Genomic DNA, 23,667 nt, shown 5'->3' with positions numbered 1-23,667 from the left:
GCCGCATAGTTAGACATTTTTTATCCGACAATTTTCCCAATAGATGGATTGGTAGAGGCGGTCTTTATGTCTGGCCTTCACGATCATGTGATTTTAATCTTATAGACTATTATGTTTAGGGATATTTATTTAAAATCCAAGGTATATAACGATGGAATACATAGTAGGGAAGAACATCTTGAACGGATTCGAGACGCCTTCCAAGAAATGAAAAACAACACAGGCGAGATTATAAAGTAAGTCAGACAAAATTACAGAAAGAGGAAGAGTGTACCTTCAACAAGGTGGTGGTCATTTTGAATAATTTGTACATTTGAACTTTAGTTTTAATAAGTTATTTGTTAGCAATTTTTTTTAAGATACTTCGTTGATTAAAGTTATGTATTTTTTGTGGACTTTTTATTATCTATTCATTGATATACCACTAAATTTTGTTTTTCATACTCTATTTAGGTGCAGAATCCATTTAAAAAAAATTAATTTACAGGGTGTTGTTTTCGGGTCGGAGCATTTTCCAATATTTTTTAATCGGAACTGGATTTTTTAGAATTATAAATAAATTAATAGATAAAATATAGATAAAATAGATAAAATAGATAAAACATCTAGTAACTTTGTTATTGATGAAGTAAGATTCATTGGGTGGAATGCATAAAACGTAGTACCTGCTAATGCTTCAAGTTTGTACTACATTTTTGAAGATTTTACTACACTTATAAAGCATCATTACACTCACAAATGCTTTGTAAGTGTTTTACTACACTTACAAAGGATTTAATGCTTTTTAAGTGTAGTAAAATCTTCAAAAATGGAATACATACTTGAAGCATTAGCAGGTACTACGTTTTATGCATTCCACCCAATAGGTATTTTTGAGGCCGCCTAAGTGTCTTACAGTTAACGCATGTTACTTTCCCAATGCAATATAAACTAAAATAGTTGCATACAATGCAAATTATGTATAGTATAGTTTTTTATAAATACTAGGGCGGTTCGATAAGTACTTAGTCTACAAAAGAAATCAACTTCTTTAACCCGTCTGAAAAAAAATCGTTATTTCGAGGTCTGCAAACTAGGCTTCCATGGAGACAATGAACTCCTTCTTCTTCTTCTGTTTTACGGTAGCTATCCGTTCCGAATATTGGCGATCAGCATGGCTATTCTAACTTTGCCTATTCCTATTCGCAATAGTCTGCTTGTTGATGTATTAAACCACATTCTCAGATTTTGAAGCCAAAAAATTCTTCTTCTCCCTGGTCCTCTTTTTCCAAATACCTTGCCCTAAAGAATGAGTTGAAACAAGCTATATCTATGTCCATTTCTCATAATATGGCCAAGATATGCTAGTTTGCGCTCTTTGATGGTGTTAATGATCTCGCATTCTTTGTCCATTTTACTTATGGCCGGTTTCATAAACGACAAATAGTAGTTTATTCTATCAATAAAGTTATTCGGCCAATAAACTGACAGTTCTCTATTTTACTAATGTCAAATAATACTTATTTTATTTATTTATCAAATAAATATTTACTCTTCAAATAAATTGGCAAGTTAATCTCGCTGTAAATATTTAAAAGAAAGTAAATTCGTGAGCTTAACTTTAAATTATCAAAATTATATTGAAGCAAAATAAAAATATAAACGTCTAATAAATTTTATTCGACGAATAACTATTTATCGATTTATTTGGTGTTTGTGAAACCGAACCTTAGAACCTCAACATTAGTCACACGATCCACCCAAGAAATTCTTAGAATGCGTTTGTTACACCACATCTCGAATGCCTCGAGTTCTCTTAAAGAAGGTTCCGAAGGTGTTCAGGCCTCTACTCCATACAATAACGTAGAAAACACATAACAAGCATCTGATGATAGAAATTGAAAGATTGAACACATACTTCATCATTATGAACGCAATGCGTATTATGCGTTGTTTTATTTGATTAGAATAGCTCCATTGGCTGTTTATGTTGATACCAAGGTATGTGTAGCTGCCTACTCTGTCAATTGGTTGTTTTTTTAATGACATGGACTATATGTCATTCAGCCAGTCACAACATGAGGTACTTAGTGTCATGTGTAGTGTGTGTGTTGAGTAAATGTATTGTTACTTTGCAAAGTCGACGTCATTGTCTTTGCAAAGAAACTCTAATTGTATCGGAACATCTGCGGTGCCTCCGGTGAGTACCGATCCCACAAGGACAGAAACTATCTGCATTTATTAATTTATAATAAACGGAAAAATTCCTGAGCCAGGTGAAATTCGAACTCACGATCATTCGGACCTTTCGTTCCAAAAGTAGGCGCTCTTACCACTGAGAAATTGGTTGTTGGTTAACCAAAAGCCGTCTATTTCATATTTCGCGCTTACTGACTACCATGTATTTTGTTTTGTTTTGAATTGAGATCTCAAGTCCATGGTCTCTACTTATATCTAATATGCACGACATTAATCTTTGCAAGTCATCTAGGCTATGTGCAGAAACTCGGCATATCTAATGTTGTTTAGACGCACTCCCTTGACTAATACGTTTTCCTCTAGTTCTCCCAGCGCTTGCTTGAAGATATGTTTAGAGTATATATTAAATAACACCGGGTCCAGAACGCATCCTTGTCTCACTCCTCTATCTACGGAGACCGCTTCTGTGTTAACTGGTCGCCCACTGTAATATTGGCAATTTGATTATAATATAAATTATATGTGATTCTTAAGTCTCTATTATTTTAATCCCGTTTTGACATGGTTATGAGCTTATGATGTTTTACTCTAGCAAATGCTTTTCTGTAGTTGATAAAATAAATATATACGTCACAGTTGACATCCGTGCACCTCTGCATAAACACATGCACAGCAAATAGAGTCTCTGGGGTGTCTAAGGCACCGTGGAATCCAAACTGTGTCCATGTGTGCATTTTATATATATTCTGCTGTGTTTCAATTTTTAAAACGTTTCACTCGGCATTGGTCGCTATTTGAGATTTTCTCTCACGGTTTCAGAAAATTGCACGCAACTTTTTCCCTGGCAAATTACACTTGCTATAGTTCGTTCTAGCCTCCTAACTATCCTCCCTCGACAACCCAATAGACTGGTCTGCTCAGACTCGTGAGATATTCCCTCATCGCGCGACCACGGTTTATAATATTATTTAGCATTATTTTATATTATAGCATTATTTTATTTTTATTTGCAATATGAATCGTGCAACGATAATTTTAGAACTTGCCCTGTTGCAGGACAATAAAATAAAGGTACGAGTACAAATTTGAAATTTAAATTGAAATATTAAAATTATTATCATTTCTACATTTTTAGATTGAAATGTACAAGCGCATCAACAACCACATTGTGTTAAGCTAATATAATTTTACCCGGGAGCAGTCGCGCTCACTTCTGTCACGTAAGTAGTCGCGCGTAGGAAAAAAATCTCACAATCAAATTTAAATACGAATTTAAAACAAATTTCTATTTTATATTTTTATTTACTTTTTATGTTAAAAATATATATTTCTAACAATTTTAAAGCTAATTGGTTCTCAACAAAGCCATAAATTCCACAAAAAAAAATAAAAAAAAAATAATTTGAAATTTTGCAAAATTTTGCATCAAGTTATCACGGAAAATGATAAAATTTGAGATGGATTCTCACGCAGCGCGACTGCTCCCAAGCTTAAAATCTATTTTGAACATTTTATCTCGTAAAAAATGTCAAAAATTGGATATGTGAGACAAAATCTCACGCGCGAACACTCACGTAAAAGCCAACCTAGCGACCAATGCCGGGTTATCTAAGTGGCTCATTACGCTAATTGCTTATAATTAGCTACAAAGATAGACTTCAAGCTGCTTTGGGGTATTTTTCCAGTTACATATATTCCTGAAATGAACTCCTTATTCAATTAAAATTTCTGCCCGTGAGTGACTTCAAAAGTGAAGTAAGAGTGAAGTTAAAAAAAAAAAGAAATCGTACAAATCTGGAGGATAAGGTGGGTGGGATATCAGTTCGTAACGAAAATTGACCTATTTGGCCCTGGAGACGACAGAGGTGTGAGCCAGTGTATTATCATCTCAGAAGAGCAATTTTTTCTTCGCCAATCGGAGTTATTTTATCTGCAATATTCGGCATTGAATTGACCCAATAATTCGGTATTGTTGAGCCCTGTGAATGTTTTGCCCTTTTCCAGGAATCCTATGTAGATCACACCTTATAAATCCTACAAAACGGTGGCCATCACCTTTGCGGTCGATAGGACAGTTTTTGCCTTCTTCGAAACACGTTTGCTGGGCGATGTCCCTTGTTTCGACTATTCCTTGGTCCCTGCTGTATACCAGTGGATCCATCTTTCGTCCACGGTTATGAAACAACGTATAAACTGCTTCGAGTTCTAATAATATAAGATCATTGATTATTTTCACGTAATCCTCTAAGGTAGATACCTAGCCGTATTCGGAGCTCCTGGGCGTGACTTATCGAAAACAGACGTGCACCTGTGTTGAAACTCATTAAACCAATTTTTGACGGTCACCGTCGAAGCAGAGGAGTCACCATATTATCCAGCATCCAAGCCCTCTTTGATTTCGTTGCGCGATTTCCCTTACAAAAAGAAATATCGAGTCGCTGACCAATATTGCTCTTTTTTCATTTTTCTAAAATCCCCAGACACTCTCTCTCGCTTCCACACGCGGTGGAAAATACAATACTGTCTGGTACTCTGGTACACACAGTAGATTTCATTTGCGATAGTGGCGCAGGCTAAGTACTTATTAGACCGCCTACATATTTGGAATTAAAATTCTAATTGACAAACAATTTTGAGTATCGTATTAATGAAGACGTATAGTTTTCTGTAATCAATTTCTGTTTTATTTTATTTTGTAGTAATTACTACGACAAAAATGAATGTCTGTGTCCTTTGTACACACGTTAAGTAGTTTATACTTCTATTATATGATTTCAACCAAATAAACATGTTTTAAACAGTTTATTTATATTTTATTTAAATAATAAACTAATTTTAATACTTACTACTTTCCAAAAAATTTTATTAAAACATTACCAAAAATTAAACAATTATTTAAACCCTTATTCATCTTAAACTAAAAAATTTAGCAACTACTAACTTCATGCTGTCATTGTGCGCGTACTTCATACTGTCATTTTTATAAAAATTCACTCCCAGCATTTTTCCCAATAGCGCGTAAATCAGTAACTTCAAAAACAATAAGCCAAAAATAATAAGAAAATCATATTTTCTTTATCCCCCGTACTTCAGCTGTGGATTTTATTATTTAAAAAATAGTTCTAAATCTTCCCCATTTACACTTTAATCGGTCTATGTATTTTTAGAATTTATCTATATTTTAACAACCTACAACAAAAAAAAATGAAAAGCAGATCTTATTTCCTCTTAATAATTTACTCCGAATATGAATTAAATAAAAACAGTTTTCTTCTTCTTCCTCTTTAGAAGCCATTCTAGTTGTTCATTGGTGGATTGATGCCTCTTTGGAAGGTTTTTGCCTCCACCCATTGCGCTATTATCCAGTACTTCTTCTGCCGATTGGTGATTTATCTCTTACAATTTTGATCACACGGGCCCCCTATTATGCGTATGTAGTAATTTCATTCTTTTTTTTTTTTTTCATTTAATGTCCATTCGTTTATATACTGTACGTTACATTTTCTTCTATTGTTTTTACTCTTCTTTCGATCTCTCAGAGTATTTCCTGTAATTCTTCTCAATACTCTAATCTCTTCCGTTTTCAGTAGTCTTTGTGTTGTGGTTGTGACGGGTCTTGTTTCTGATGCCTATCAATATTGGTTTCACAAAGTATGCTCCACCAATTTAACATAACTGCCAAAAAATTATTTAACATGTTAGTCTCCCCACAAAAGACAAAATGCTTGGTCATAACAGCGAAAATCAGCTTAGAAGTAAATTAGAGCTGGAGGGTCAGATGATAGAATAAGTGATGGAGCTTAAATATCTTGGCATCACTACTAAGAAAAGCTCGAAATAGAAGTGGAAGATCAAGGGAATTGATCAAACAGAGCCGAAGGTTGCCTGAATGAAACAAATGGAGAACTAAAAATATCGCCAAGAAATGAAAGGCAGAATTGACACAACAGCCATCAGACCACTAATGGCATACTAGGCAGAAACGCGGCTTGACACAGAGAGGACAAAAAGATTGATGCAAATAGCAGAGATGAAAATCCTCAGAAAAATCGATGGTAAGACACTACACTACACTATAATACTACAACATAAAGCTAAAAGTACAGATATACAAGAAATCTCATATTCTATGATTCAAAATTTTTTAAATTTCTACCTATAAAAATAAATATTTGTCGGTATGTCCTTTATAGAATCACATAGGGCTTTTCATCGGTTGTCATTTTCTCGAGCTTCTGTCTGTGTCACATAATATTAATATATCTACGTCATACGTCTTTGGTTTGTGTCAAGGTATATACCAATAACGTATGAAGTAGATATATTAATATTATGTGACACATGACAGAAGATCGAAACAAATGACTGTGAATGAAAAGCCCTATATACTATGCATTTGATCACGTAATGATCTTAATCAAAGTTGTTGTGCATGAATCCGGGAAGGTCTCTAAGTTGGTACGACTAACGTTAGTGATAAGGGGGGACATTTTTTTTATTTTTTTGGACAAACTGTTCTTTCTTAATTTTATATGATGTTGAACCAAAAGATACATACAACCCTATTTTTTCACTTTTTATCACCAACCGTTATGTTTTAATAGCCATCTAAATATTTACCTCTTCTCTATAGACAGTATGTCCCTGTCCAATTTTATGAATAATATACGAGGTATGTCGAAAAATATGAATTTCGCTCAAGATGTAAACTGGCTTTATTTTTCAAAATATTGAAAATTGTTATTATGAAAAGTTTTTTGGAATTAAAAGCTGTATTCTAAGTATGTAATTACATCCTTCTAGCCGAAAAAAAAATATTGAAAATTTGTCTTAAATTGTGGATAACCAACATTATTTTCAGTTACAGTGGAACCTCGATAATTCGGATTAACCGGGACCGCGGCTGATCCGGGTTATCGAAAATCCAGGTTAGCCGGAGAATATGGTAAAAATTAATTAAATAAGGTACATACTTACAGATAAACTTCATTATAATTATTGCAAAAACATGAAATTCATAGGAACAGTACATCTAAATTACGTACAGTTGTATACAGTATTGTTCATTTCTTAGTAAAAAACTCAGTCAAACTGAAAAAATGTTTGTTTTGTCTGATGAAAATCGATCCGCGTTAGCCGGATTTCCGGGTTATCGGAGGCTGACTTACTGGGGTTCCACTGTATTTCAATTATGATAACTCATGTATTATTAATTTTACGAAAAAAAATTATTCTTCATAAAAAATTCTGCATGGACTAAGACTTAAAATAAACCATCTTATATCAAATTTTGGAAGAGGTATGTCAAAAAAGATGAATTTCGATCAAGAGTAAAGTACCTTTATAGTTCAGAATATTTTAACTTGAAGGATGTAATTACATACTGGAACATAGATTTTAATTCTAAACAACTTTTTATAACCACAATTTTTGATATTGTGAAAAATAATAGTTATTTATGAAACAGTTCGCAAAAAGTACTTCACGCACAGCTTCATAAAATATTTTATCTACGATAAACAAATAAAAAAACTGTAACTCTTCGTCACTGGAATTCATTTCTACAGGGTGATTGATTAGTGCGAGGAAGCTCAGTAGATCTGTTATAGTAAAAATTACAAAAAAAAAGTTATTAACAAAAATTGTAGGAAGCTTTAAACTACACATTTTAAAATTAGCTACAATCTTACAGGGTGTTCCATAAGATGGTGGCAGACCAAACTTATGTTTTTTTTAATGGAACACCCTGTATTTTATTTAAAATTTGAAATCAGCTTCACTTCCACATCAAAAAATGTAAAGTTTTATTATGTTATACCGGATATTTAAAAAGTTATGACCAATATTACCTGAAAATCGTATCAAATTTAACTCCCTGTATAATTAAAAAGGAGTAAAGGAACATTGATCTATTGCAACCATAGTTTTTTAATAATTGTTAAAAATTACAAAACATATTCGTTTTCATAATATTCGTTAAATCAAATACAGGGTAAGTCAAAATGCAAGTACATTATTTTCTTGGTAATTTTAAATAGAACACCCTGTATTTTATATTCCTATCGAAAAGTACTACTATCGAACTTCAAATTTTATGAAGTACTCCCTATACCTAAAGTTATCAGTTTTCTAGATATTTTTATTTTTCCATCAAAGTATTAATTTGGTAGATATTTTAACGTTTACCAATAATTATTGTGAGTTGGCCATTATTGATTTGTCAGAAACTGACAGTTTGACATTATTATTTATTAATTCAGGAACGAAATAACGACACAGAAAAGAAAACAATTTATTTCAAATAAAATTTATAAAAAATAACCGATGAAAAAAAAAATAACACATAGAAAAATAAAAAACAACAGTAATTTTAACTTATCTTACTTAAGTAAGGTGTTCAAAATGACCTCCCAAAACATCTATGCATACTTGAAAGCGGTCATTGAAAGAGTTGCTTACATTATTAAGCATTTGTAAAGAAATATTTTAAAAGGCAATTCGGATTCTGTTTTTCATATCATCCCTTGTTGTTGGAGGTATTTTGTATACTTCGTTCTTAACGTAACCCCAAAAAAATGACTCCATTTTATTGAAATCCGGTGACAATGGAGGCCACCTTACCGGTCCATCCCTTCCGATCCACCTTTCACCAAACTGATCATTAAGTTCACCACGTACTAATTCATTGTGGTGCGCAGGAGCACAGTCATGTGGAAACCACATTTGTTCACGTATATTAAGTAAGTAATATCTCTTCCTTCTACTAATATCGGTAACTGATTTACGATAAAATCTAAGTAAATCTCACCATTTAAGTTATCTTCAAAAAAAAATATGGTCCTACTACATGGTTACCGACAATACCTCCCCGCACATTTAGAGACCATCTTGTTTGACTATGTGTTACTATGTGGTATGGATTACTTGTTGAATCTTAGTGAAAGTTATGTCTATTAACAGAACCGTTTCGATGGAATGTAGCTTCATCACCAAATAGGACATAATCAAAAAAATCTCTGCTCATTAATTTTTTCTAAGTCCCATTCACAAAATACTATTCATTTGTGCTATTTTTGGTGCTTTTGAATATGATAAGGGTGCATCTTGTTCTTAGATAGAACGTTTTGAACAGAGTAGTAACTAAGTTCTTGTTCATTGGAAATACTCCTTATACTTGTGTGTGGGTTTTCTGTATCTGCCATCAACACACTCATTTCGTTTTCCTCTGTCACACTAGTTTTTGTTCGTTCATGTTTTTCATAATTCACTGAACCAGTGCGGTTAAATCGATCTTTCAATTTTTCAAATGTATCTTGTCTAAGTTGACGCCTATCTGGAAACTGTTCTTGATCAATTCTAGCTGATAGTAATGAATTTTTATTGCATTCCCCCAAAATCCAGATCATATCTACCATTTTTCATCAGTAATAAAATTCATTATTGCTAATTTAAATTAAATTAATTACTGAATTACTAAATAATAACTGTTGCTAATTTACGGTGTACCCCAATACTGAATTAATAAACAATAATGTCAAACAAATCAATCATGGCCAACTCACAATAATTATTGGTAAACGTTAAAATATCTACCAAATTAATACTTTGATGGAAAAATAAAAATATCTAGAAAACTGATAACTTTAGGTATAGGGAATACTTCATAAAATTTGAAGTATGATAGTAGTACTTTTCGATAGAGATATAAAATACAGGGTGTTCTATTTAAAATTACCAAGAAAATAATGTACTTGCATTTTGACTTACCCTGTATTTGATTTAACGAATATTATGAAAACGAATATGATTTATAATTTTTAACAATTATTAAAAAACTATGGTTGCAATAGATCAATGTTCCTATACTCCTTTTTAATTATACAGGGAGTTAAACTTGATACGATTTTCAGGTAATATTGGTTATAACTTTTTAAATACCCGGTATAACATAATGAAACTTTATATTGTTGTGATGTGGAAGTAAATCAGATTTCAAATTTAAAATAAAATACAGGGTGTTCCATTTAAAAAAACAAGTTTGGTCTGCCATCATCTTATGGAACACCCTGTAAGATTGTAACTAATTTTAAAATGTGGAGTTTAAAGCTGCCTACAATTTTTGTCAATAACTTTTTTTTGTAATTTTTACTATAACAGATCTACTGAGCTTCCTCACACTAATCAATCACCCTGTATTCTACAAATTTTAGAACTTTGACATTTAAAAATTCTAACTTCTTTCAAACCACAAAACTGTCAAAACTTTTTTTGTAATTTATTGCTCATTATGTCATCACCATGACAACGCGAAAGTTAAGGATATTTGATTATATGAAAGTGTGCCAAAAAACAGTGCGAAAAAGTAAATCCCATTTAAAATACATTGTTACTCCACGCACACTTTAAACCCTTCACGCACTGCTATCTATAATGACAATTTTCACAAACTAAAAACTTATACATAATACGACATAGAGTAGATAAATGTACTATAAAAAATAAGTTTTCAATCTAATAGTACATAAAACAACATCCAAAAATGTTATTCTACATCCTACCAGACTGAAAACAATGGGAACCTACTCTGGTAACAACTCCGAGGCTTCTACAATTTGCAAGCCATAACGGATGCTGAGACTAAATTGTAAAAGTCCCTTATCTTCCTTAGTCTCAGCATCCGTTATGATTTGCTAATTGTAGAAGCCGGGATGTGTTACCAGAGATGGTTCCCATTGTTTTCAGTCTGGTAGGATGTAGAATAACATTTTTGGATTTTGTTTTATGTGCTATTAGATTGAAAACTTAATTTTTTTGCTAGCAGTTGCCGCTAGGGCATCCCTACCATTTCGTTCGTTGCAATCCGTGACTGCGCGCCGGGGTTTGTCCTAGTTGGGTCAGAGAGAGCAGCATATGTGCCTCCTGTGAGAGACTAATAAGTTTCGAAACCGGTAGAGGTGCTTGCTGCACTCTCTGGTTGAACTGGAATAATGATGCGGCTGTAATTTCGTGTTGCAACGAAATTGAAAATGGTTATTCAGTTTTAAAGGTATTTTTATTTACTCTTCAGTGAAATTTATATTTTTTGACATACCTCGTATAAAATTGATAAAATTTGATATAGGATGGTTGTATGTTCTGTTTTAGATCATGAAGAATAGTAATAAACGAGTTATCATAATTGGAATAACAGAAAATAATGTTAATTATCCATAATTTAAGAAAAATTTTCAAAAATGCTTTTTATTAGAAGGATTTAATTGCAAATTAAAATATAGTTCTTAATTCCAAACAACTTTTCATAATAACAATTTGTGAACATTACTCTTGAGTGAAATTCATAATTTTCGACATAAATCGTATAATATTCATAAAATTTGATATTTGATGATTAAATCTTAGATTTTAGACCACGCAAAGCTTTTTATGAAGAATAACTTATTTTCGTAAAATTAATAATAAAAAAGTTTTCCATATGGTTCCAACTTACAGGCACATACTATAAAAATGAATGTTTGTTTGTATGTCTTTTATAGAATCATAAACTATGCATTTGATCACGTAATGATATTGAGCAAAGTTGTTGTTCATAAATCCGGAAACGTTTCTGAGTTGGTGCGACCAACCTAAGTGATCATTGTTCACGAGTGCACCGCAAAAAAATATTGTTTATCAGAGAAAAGTATACAGAATATTTTTGAGTATTTGTTTTGGTTTTCTGGTAATTTTTAGTTATTTAACTTTTAAACATTATTTAGTTCTAAAGCGGTACGAAGTTCGCCTGGTCAGCTAAATTTTTAAACGAACATTTTAAACGAACTCAATACGCTCTTTGAATACTTTAATTCAAAGTAATTGACTGCAATGCGTTTCGAGTATAATGATGTATAAATTATACAAGAATAAAAAACCGCTAAACGCCGTAAAAATGAGTGGCGCATAAAATATTCCAGCTACAAAAGATCTGATATGAATATTACGTGGCGCGAAAATGGATTTTCATTTGATGCAAAACAAAATTCTAGTTTTATTTTAAAAGATTTTTCCATAATATTTACTAAATTTGACGTAAACGCGCCACAAAAGAGTAACTTTGATACAGTTTGAATTTTGAAACTCTTTTGTGGCGCGTTTACTTCAAATTTAGCAAATATTATGGAAAAATTTTTTAAAATAAAACTAGAATTTTGTTTTGCATCAAATGAAAATCCATTTTCGCGCCACGTAATATTCATATCAGATCTTTTGTAGCTGGAATATTTTATGCGCCACTCATTTTTACGGCGTTTAGCGGTTTTTTATTCTTGTATCAGGAGTTTTTCAAAGTTATTTATAAATTAAATGTATAAAGTTGAATGCAATGTTCCTCTATTACACGTCAAGCTTTATAAATGGTCACCTTTGTTGCATTATCTCCCAAATGATCTAGTGTCCATCGAATGTACACTAGATTTTTTTTTATTCGAAATAGTATGAAAAAAAAAATTGAGATGGCCGGTAAATGAAGTCGGATTGCCAGTTGCCAGATCAAATTTAGCGTCGTAACCACTACAACTACATAAACTATTTCGGGAATAATCGTTAATTGGATTATACTTTTGTAGCTTAAAAACTTCTAAACGGCTTAACCGATTTTGATCAGTAAACATAAGTTTGAAACGTATTGACCAGTAGTATCTGATGGATCTAAGGTCATGTATGAAAATTGAAGCTATTACAGGAATTATTGAGCTTGAGAAACCGTTTTTCTCACAGGAAATAGATTTTATCATACTTATGAAGCCTATAACCTAAAAAATTCAAATTTTCCGGGATATGGGGTATACACCGTTAAATTCGTCTGGAGTACTTCTATAAACGCTAAGTTATTGGCGCAATTTGTAGGTTGAAATGTTGAGTAATTGTCGAAAAACCAAAATTTTCAAAGTTTAGTTTTTCAGTTTTTCGGCTATACTGAGCCGTGTGTATGTCTGATTCTGACGGCTTAGACACCATTTGAAAGCTTAAGTCAACACTATTAATTTGATGTATTTGCGGTTCTCCTGGCTCTTCTTGATCCGAATATATATACCCCCAAAACATATGCCGTTTTGTACCTACCAAGTCCTATAGCTGGCTAATGGGTGGTCAAAAGTCACAAACTACACCGGTTCTAAATCGGCCCTGACCCCCTCTTCAAACACAGAGGAAAAATATCAAATCGGTTTAACTTTCAAACACACATACATACATATATATCCACAAACATTTTCCCTTTTTTAAATAAAAATTAAGTCACATTTCTAAGCTCTATAACTTTTGAATGGTATAACCGATTTTCAAAATTAGACATGCGTTGGAAAGGTAATGATCAGTACTGTTAGAAGCCGCAAAGGTCGGACTTAAATTTTTGAAGTTTTTGGGAGTTTTGGGGGCCAGAACGAAAAACAGACCTAAATAGGAAGGGCCGTAAAATCGACACCCTTGGACCAAAATGGATGGTTGACATATGAATGGGTGAGTCTTTTTCTGAACTTGAAGATGGGAGTTGGCACAATTTTCAATTCAGTCAGATTTAGAAAATTGAAAATTTCGTGTATATAATAGTGTCGCGTGTAGGGGGGTGTATTTCTGCGCCACTGGCGAGAACTGCCGTTCTCTGGTAATTTTTTCGATATAAAACTAATAGCTTCGATAACCAATAAATCGAAAACTATTAATTTTATCAAAAAAATGTATAATGAATATTTTTTGCTTATAATTAATATTTTTACCAGCATTTGCGGTCAAAATATAATAAAAAATTTCCACCCTCGAGATGAGGTGGCAACCACTCCATGGTAAAAGCGTCTTTCGGCATCATATAGATTTTGATCCTTGGACTATCCACTACTTATTGGCAAATTTTCAAGCAAATCTATCCATTCTGTAAAAATTGCGAAGTGAAAAATTTCAGTTCCTGGACTAATTATACATTTGGAGCTCTATAACTTCTGAACGGTTTACCTGATGTTGATCACTAAACATGAATTTGAAACGTATTGACAAGTAGTATCTGACCAGCATCCAAGATCGAGTATGATAACTGAACGTATTACAGGTATTATTGAGCTTGAAAAACCGTTTTTCCCATAAGAAATAGATTTGATTATACTTATGAAGCCTATAACTTAAAAATTCGAATTTTCCCAGATATAAGGTATACACCGTTAGACGCGTTCTGAGTCCTTCTACAAACGCTCAGTTATTGGCGCAATTCGTAGGTTGAAATTTTGAGTAATTGTCGAAAAACCAAAATTTTCAAAGTTTAATTTTTCAGTTTTTTGGAAATGGCGAGCAGTGTGTATGTCTCAGCTTGATCGCTTAGGCGCCACTTGAAAGCTTAACTCAACCCTATTGATTTGGTGTATTTGCGGTTTTCCTGTCTTTCCTTGAACCCAAGATATATACGCCCAAAAAATATGCTATTTTGTATCTACCTAGTCCTCTAGCTGGCTTACGGGTAGTCAGAAGTCAAAAATTAGACCGGTTCTGAATCGGCCCTCACACCTTCTTGAAACACAGAAAAAAAAATTCAGATCGGTGTAACTTTTCCACACACATACATACATACATACATACATACATACATACATATCCACAAACATTTTCCATTTTTTAAATAAAAATTGAGTCATATTTCTGAGCTCGATAACTTTTGAATGGTATAACCGATTTTCAAAATTAAACATGCGTTGGAAAGGTAATGATCTGTGCTATCAGAAGCCGCAAAGGTCCGGCTTAAATTTTTGAAATTTTTGGGAGTTTTGGGGACGAGAACGAAAAACAGGCTTTAAATGGGAAGGGCCGTAAAATCCACACCCTTGGACCAAAATGGAGAGGTAACATATGGATGGACGAGTCTTTTCCTAAACTTTAAGATGGGATTTGGCCCAATTTTCAATTCAGTCAGGTTTAGAAAATCGAAAATTTCGTGTATATATAGTGTCGCTTGTAGGGGTGTTGTGCGCCACTGGTGAGAACTGTCGTTCTCTGTGGATACACTAGTAAATTTAGTATATTAGTTTCATGCATACCAAAAGAACATTAAATATTTTAGTGTTCTTTTATAGCCAAGGCTAATCATTCTTTAATCACCGTTTCTAATTTTATTTTCCTATTATTTTAAGCCCCTATTATTATTTCATAAACACCAGCGCATAAAATGAAATGAAATTTTATTAAACATGTATTTGCCAGCTTTATAACCTTTTCAGTTTAATACCGAAAATATTACCTTATAGTTAAGTCAACACAGCACAAAATAAACATTAGAGATTAAATAATTAAAATTTATTAAAATTAAAAATCAACTAAATAATATAATTAACAACAAGTAATTGGATGTCGTAGGTCCTACGTTTTTAATTACATTCGTGTATCTTAAATCTATTGGTGCTATTTATAGAGATTCAAGCACAGTCTATAATTCGATGAAATCAAATGCTTTTTGGAAATCCACAAACGCCAAATGAATTGAAACGTTATGAATCCAGCCTGCTCGATAGGTTAGTAAATGTCAAGCTTATTATTTCTAGTCGGTGGATTATGATTTTGGTTAGTAATTTATACAGATGTAATAGTACGGATATTGGTCGAGAATTATCGATGTCTGCTTTGTCTCTTTTCTTAAATAGAATTTAAATTAAATTAAAAAAAAACTTTGGAATTGATCCATTCTTGAGGAACCTTTCCTTCTTCGATTACTTTGTTAAATAAAATATTTAATTCCTGTTAAAATGAAAACGAATGAAGAAAATGTACACATGAATTTGTATATATGTAAATGTACACATGATAAATATTTTTAAGTAATTAAGAAAACAATGAATTTAAATAATAGATACCATAATTATAGTTTACAACGTATATGAATATAAAAAATAGTTCAATTCCTTTGTAAAGGGAATATTTATAAAAAATCCATATAAATGGCCACACCACACAACGTTTTCGGATTAATAAATCCTTCATCAGTGCTTATTACCTAAAATAAGTATAACATATATTTTAAAACAATTTGAATTAAAATTTTGACTAAGGTTAAAAATTGCAAGATGGTTGTACTTACAAGTTAATGTACAGCTGGTTCGTAAAACAACTGATACGACCCTTAAAGCGTATTTTGTAGAAAATTCCACACCTGTAATTTTGAACCAATCAAAATACGTTATTTTGACAGATCACCATGGCAACGGAGGTATTTTATCGGACATTTTTTGCTCGTGGGGTACCCAACAGCGAATTATAGTGGAAATTTTTTGACGTTTACAATAACAGAACATTTTTGACAGACTGGTTTTTATTTGTTTACATAATTTAGTTTTGATTCATTTTCTATCACTTGTAGTTACTCAAAACTTATGTAAAATTGAAGAATATACTATTTTCTATCTTGAAATGGTATTCCCATGCAACTACAATGAGTAGAAATTACGAATTTGAAAGCCTAAATAATTGCTGACAAAGCTATGGCGCGCTATTAATCTGTTCATACAGCTTTGGATTTTCAAATGCAAATTTGGTGTGGAATTTTCTTACCGAATACCACGCGAAGTCAAATTAATATCCGGAAATTTTTTTTTGATCATGAATATTTTTGGAAAATTTCCCTCGTCTGCGACTCGGGAAATTTTCAAAATATTTATGATCTCAAAAAAATTTCCGGAAATAATTTGACCTCTAGTGGTATTACTAGTGAAAATTGACGGATAAATACTTATTATTTACATACTGTCACTGTCACTGCCAAATCTTAAAATTTGTCAGATACCTTATTCTCCTCAACCTCAAAAAATGGCTCCACATGCTAGCAAAGAACTAAAAGCAAGAATTGTAACGAAATTAGAAGATGGTTGGTCATTATCTGCCATAGCGAACCATTTTAACGTAAGCAGAACAACAGTTTTTAATATTAATAAAAGATGGAGAGAATAAGAAACTCCCGAAAGAAAAAAGGTTCTGGAAAACCAAAAATATCTACCGCTCATGAAGATCGTACGCTATTGGAGAGATAATAAGAGAATCCCTTTAAAGATGCGAAAACTTCAAGAATTATTTCACAGTTTCCGAGATTTCCAATGAAGTCACAACTTGGCGCAGAATTAAAGCATCGCGTCATAGGTACCGAACTGCAGCAAAAAAACAAGCTCTTACACCACAACAGAAGCAATCAAGACTTATATCCTTGCTTTAATATATTGTTACGTTAAGTCGTTTGTTTTATTTCTAAATAATAATAAAAATAATAACAACATTATTTTATGTAAAAACTATCATTTATAATACTCTTTATAAAATTCAGGAATTCAAAATAATGTCAAAATTTAAAACTTTTAATGGCACATGTATTTTGTCTGACAGAACAGACTTAAACTCTCCGAACAGAGATTAAACTCTCATGAAAAATCAGACTGCTATTTATCACCAAATGGTCGTTTTAATGAGTGGAACATGTGGAATATGTCAAATGACAGGAATTATGACAGGTGAATAGCAGTCTGATTTTTGCATGAGAGTTTAATCTCTGTTCGGAGAGTTTAAGTCTATTCTGTCGGACAAAATAAATGTGCCGTTTTCGTGGTCTGACCGTTCTAAATTTTTAACGTGTTCCACAATTAAAACTGCCCCTGTTCCAATGTTCCCATATATCAAAGTTTATCCGACTAGACATCCTTAAGCTATTAACAAATTTTCAGCTTGCTATTAATCAACTGTTTTTTCATACGCGGTATCCAGACCTATACATGTTCGCGTTAAAATTATTCTACCCTAAAAATATTTAGTCCATGTGGCGAGACCGCTCCCGTCTGAAAAAATTTCTGATTCGGTTTCTTTGTGGATTCCTATTTAAAAATGTCCCCTTAAAACAGATCTGAAGGGTGCCGGGCGGAATTATTGGGCAGAAATTGTTTAAACAATTTTTTTAAACAAATAGAAAAGATCATGTTTTTTTGCTCTGGAACATATATTTTTAGATTTTTTGGGTCAATCTAAACAAGAAAGGTATCTTGTAATTTTTCTCAGAAATTGATAGTTTTGGAGTTATAGGCGATTTAAAATCTGAAAAATGCAAAAATACGCATTTTCGAGGCTTAAAAACTCATATTTAAATTAGTATTTTTGAGATTTCCAGGTACTTTAATACATTCAGCTTCAAGATTCTGAAGAGTGATCGCGTCTAACTTTAATTTATGCCGTTGTTTTTTAATTGTTAAATATGTGTGTTTATCCGATTTTTTCAAAATCATTTCAAAAATCTCCTATTTTCCTCCGAAAAATATTTTTTCTGGATTCTTTGTGATATTCTAAATAAAATAAGTTGCCTGCCTTTTTCTCAAAAGTTAACAGTTTTTAAGTTATATGCGATTTAAAATCCGAAAAATGACAAAAAAACGCATTTATGGATTTTAAATCACTTATAACTTTAAAACTATTAAAATTTGAGAAAAATATGAAGAGACTTATTTTATTTAGAATGTTCCAAATAATCTAGAAAAAATATTTTTCGGAGGAAAATAGGAGATTTTTGAACCGGAGCGCCCCGCACCGGCAAAAAAATCGGATAAACACGCATATTTAACAATTAAAAAACAACGGTATAAATTAAAGTTAGACGCGAGCACTCCTCAGAATCTTGAAGCTGAATATTCACTCTTCAATTTAAGTATCTGACAACATCAAAAATACTAATTTGAATGTGAGTTTTTAAGCCTCGAAAATGCGTATTTTCGCATTTTTCAGATTTTAAATCGCCTATAACTCGAAAACTATTAATTTTTGAGAAAATTTAAAAGATACCTTTCTTGTTCAGAATCACCCACAAAACTTAAAAATATATGTTCCGGAGCAAAAAAACGTGATCTTTTGTATTTGTTTAAAAAAATTTTTTAAACAATTTCTGCCCAAAAATTCCACCCGGCACCCTTCAGATTTGTTTAAAGGGGACATTTTTGAATAGGAATCCACAAAGAAACCGAATCAGAAGTTATTTCAAACGGGAGCGGTCTCACCACATGGACTAATTAGATATTATAAAATACCCAATGATTATAAAAATCAAATGGGATGAGATGATGTTTACGTTGTATTATTCAGACAACATTACTTATTGGTGTTTTTTATTTCAATATGTCAATTAATTCTTTGTCTAGAACCCATTTAGTATCGATATCTCACAGTATATTTTACAATGGAAATAATCAAGTATCGTGCAGTGATTGAATTTTTATTTTTGGAGGGTTTAAAAGCAAATGAAACTGATGAACGATTGTTGAAAGTGTATAGGACTTTTTGCCTTCAATTATTACGGTAGCAAGATGAGTTGCAAAATTTACACGTAGTAGTACAAATCTTGAATACGATCCACGTCAAGGATGTCCAAAAACAGCAACAATGGCAGAAATCGTAAAAAAATAGAGAACATGGTATTGGAAAATCATCTACTGACTGAAAGAGATTTAGTAGAAGCCCTAGGCATCCAATTGGGTAGTTTAAGCAATATTTTGGCTACAGTATTGGGTTTCAAAAAGCTGTGTTCACAATATGTACCGCATTCGCAAACAGTGAAACATAAATACATTCGAATGCGACTTTCTCAGCAACATTTAGAGCGTTTTCGAAAAGATAAAGTAGATTTTGTTCTTCGATTCATCACAATTAATGAGACTTGGTCTATCACCATAAGCCAGAATCAAAAGAAGAGGCTACAGAGTGGTAGAACCTGGTTTTTCGGCTCCGAAATGAGTTCATTTCCAGAAATCGGCCAAATAGATTTTAGCATCAGTTTTTGGGATGTAAGAAGAATTTTTTTGTGGATTACTAGCAAACTGAATAAACACTAAATTCTGGATATTATTGTAACCTTTAAGAGCAGCTGAAGGAAAAAAATCGTGAAAAAAGACCCGGTTTGCAAAAGAAAGCAATCCTTTTTCATCAGGACCATGCACCATGTCATATGAGCATGTTCCAATGGCTAAAATCCATTAAGGGGGGGGATGGTTTGAAATATTTAATTTTTTATCATTTCAAATAAAAGTGCATACTTTCAAGAATACTCTCCAAAAATTTTAAAATATTCGGAGTAAAATTACCAGAGATACAGCGTGTTGAATATCCCTACCTTCGACTCGCTTTGCCGCGACTTCGCGCCAGCAGGTTTGAGCGTAGTGAGAAACGTTAAACAACTGTTCGCCTTCTCTTTTGTAGATTACTCCTCGACTCATAAAACATATTTCAATGTGCAACACTTTACGATTTGGCAGACAAATAAGAAGATGAAAATGCAGTTGTCAAAACTTTAAACGCATTTTTCTCAAAACTGCTTTTTCAAATGCAGTGGACATTGTAACTGAAAAACTACTTGGCCGATCTACCTGATATTTTGCACAGATTTTCTTTGGATATTTCATGAGGTAAAAACGTCGAGATATTTTTCTTTTCTTGCCTATTTTTTGTTCAACAATAATAAATCTGTTGATTTTCACAAAATTTTTACCAAATATTTCATTTTTTTGACCTCTGAGTGATACCAAGAATTCAAAAATCATTAAAAAAACTCGACGTTGTGACCTCGTAAAACTCATAAGCTAATTAAATCTCTTTGAATTTTTTGTTTCGTATGATCGAATGACGGATTCTGATGTCCACCGCAAAATCCATTTTTTTGTGAGCTGCCTGTCAAAATTTGTCACCAATGGCTTATTTTTCAATATTTTGGATTGAATTTTTTTCTAAATATTCTTTGAATTGTACTTAATATGCGTATTTAATTTAAAAATAAAATAATTATACCATAGCTTCGAAAAAAAATTCACAAAAATGTGCTTGATATTTTAATTTCAAACCATACTCCCCCTTAATTAAAATTCGAATTGTTGGAGCCACAGTATTATTCAGATTTGGTTCCTAACGACTTAAATTTGTTTCAATACCTAAAAAAGATTATGTGTGAAAAGCGTTTTTCATCAAATGATAAGTACGTAACAGCTGTGGAAGCGTTTTTTGCAGCCCTTCAAGATTCTCCCTTCAGGGATTCTTCTTCTTTTAGTGCCTATTCCTTTCGAATATTGGCGATAATTCTGGCTATACTTATTTTATTAACTGATACTTTAAATAGGTTAGTTGTTATTGTGGAGAACCATTTCCTCGGGTTCTTTAACCATGATATTCTTCGTCTCCCAATTCCTCGCTTTCCGAATACTTTGCCTTGAAGGATTACTTTCAGTAATCTGTATTTAGTGCCGTTTCTCATTATGTGTCGAGGGATGGAATTTATAAATTGGAATATCGGTTGGAACAAGTATATTAATGTTCAGGGAGACTATACTGAATAATAAAATCTATTTCAAATCATAACGAATCATGTTTTTCTTATTGAACCGCAAAACTTATTGAACAACCGAGTAGCATGGTCATGTACTCGTACGTTAAAACATCTAGGATAAGAAAAACTTTAATATGTTTTTTAATCCTGGAAGCCGTCTGTTGTAAACCGGTTATACTGCAGCGGTCAACTTTAATGTGTACATATTTATACAATTCTAAGATATTGAAATGGTGTACCAATTGGACCCAAATTGATGTAAGATAAAAGATGTAGTTTGACTAAAGAAAATTTATTATTAAATGTGGATCTAAATGAGACTGGTAGCAACTTGAGGAGAATAAGAGCTCAAGAGACTGTAGGATTAATCAATAACTTAGAAAATGTTATGGCCATTATTATCTTGGTGGCTCAGGCATATGTATTAACCTCTACGTATAACCATCTTGCAATTTTAAACCTTAGTCAAAATTTTAATTCACGATTGTCTTAATTAAATATGTATTGTTATGATCTGCTTTTTATTACTTTCATATCAATTAGTCTTTATTTGATTACTCCAATTAATTATTCAATTAATTATACAATTGTTGGAAATCGTTAAAAAAAATTAAGAAAAAAAATCTCAGTGTGCCTTTTTTATAATACAAAAAAATATCTAAATTATCTTATGTTTTACTTATCTTCTCTCGTGGTTTCAGTATCTCCTAGTTGATTCTTATCGGGAGAAAAATAGGAAAGGGAAATAAATAGAAATACATAAATAAACATACAGAAATATCTTTTATTATCAAAATCAATACTCTAAAAATCGATCAATTAAAACCTGTGGACATAGCTGTCCGAATGAAATTTTTACCACTTGAAGGACATCGCACACATCTTATGGAAAATATAATGTCACTCAAATTCAATAAAATTTATACGAATAGATTCGTTTTAAATTAACGGTCAAATCTTATCATTGCGCCAACTCCATATTTTCAATAATAAGAGCAGAAATTTATATAAATAAATCTGAAATCAAATGGATAGGTACATAAGTTAGAAAGAGAAAAAATATTTTATAATACCCAAATTGTCGGTACTCCATAAATCAGCGGATTAGTTTTACTAATCCGCTTAGGCCCAGCGGGGTTTAAAGCTCTTTTGAATAGCACCCAGAGCAATAGTGATTGTAAACTGACACTTTTACTGACTAAAAAAATTTGATTTCGATAAACTTTAATTGCAATTTGCGCCGTAATTAATCATAATTAAGAGTTGGCGCAATGATAAGATTTGACCGTTAATTTAAAACGAATCTATTAGTATAAATTTTATTGAATTTGAGTGACATTATATTTTCCATAAGATGTGTGCGATGTCCTTTATTCTAGTTCAAATAGAAATTTATCAGTTTGTTCCCGATGACTTTGATATAACAAGCTAAACAAACAAATTTAGGTATTCGCAAAATTACTTATACTTCCTATTTAATTTTTGAAATATTGTAATCTTAATTCAAATGCTTTTACTCAAAATTTTAGTTTCCGAACATAATAATATCTTTCACATAAATTGACTGACCTTTTGCTTCACTCACAATAATGTCTCCTCTTGACCCAAACAGCTCTCCCTTGTTGACTATGTTAGGCTACCCATCAAAGCCCTCTCCGTTCTCAAGCTTCAATCCAGCAGCATACCAGCACTAATTCTCCAAAAAACAACGAGCCAGGCCTCTTTTAACCAGTACTCGATTCAAACAACTCCAAAATTCTCTCCTCTCCTTCTCACAATAGTACAAAATAAAAGAGGTATTTCTTCTCAATTTGATCTGTCTCTCGTTCCACTTTTCAGCTCCACTCTCCACTATCAAGCAACCACTGGTACTTGCTTCTTAACTATCCACGAAAACGTTGACTACTCTTCCAGGATGCCAGTCACATAATAATTCCTCTTTCCAAAACTATCTGAAAATTCAATTTTCTCTCCTTCCCATTCCAAATTGCCAAACCAATCAGAGACATTTCTTCTTCCCCATTCTTTTTTTCATTCGAAAAAGCCCACGCCTACTTTCAAAAATATTCCTACCATCATAATAATTACTTTGGGAAAATTCTACAAAATTTACTCGGGGTTAAACAAAAAGAGATTAATATTCCAAGCTT

Source organism: Diabrotica virgifera, chromosome 2, assembly GCF_917563875.1.
Source record: "Diabrotica virgifera virgifera chromosome 2, PGI_DIABVI_V3a".
NCBI lineage: Eukaryota > Metazoa > Arthropoda > Insecta > Coleoptera > Chrysomelidae > Diabrotica > Diabrotica virgifera.
The sequence above is the reverse complement of the archived record's forward strand: the minus strand, read 5'-3'. Positions refer to the sequence as shown.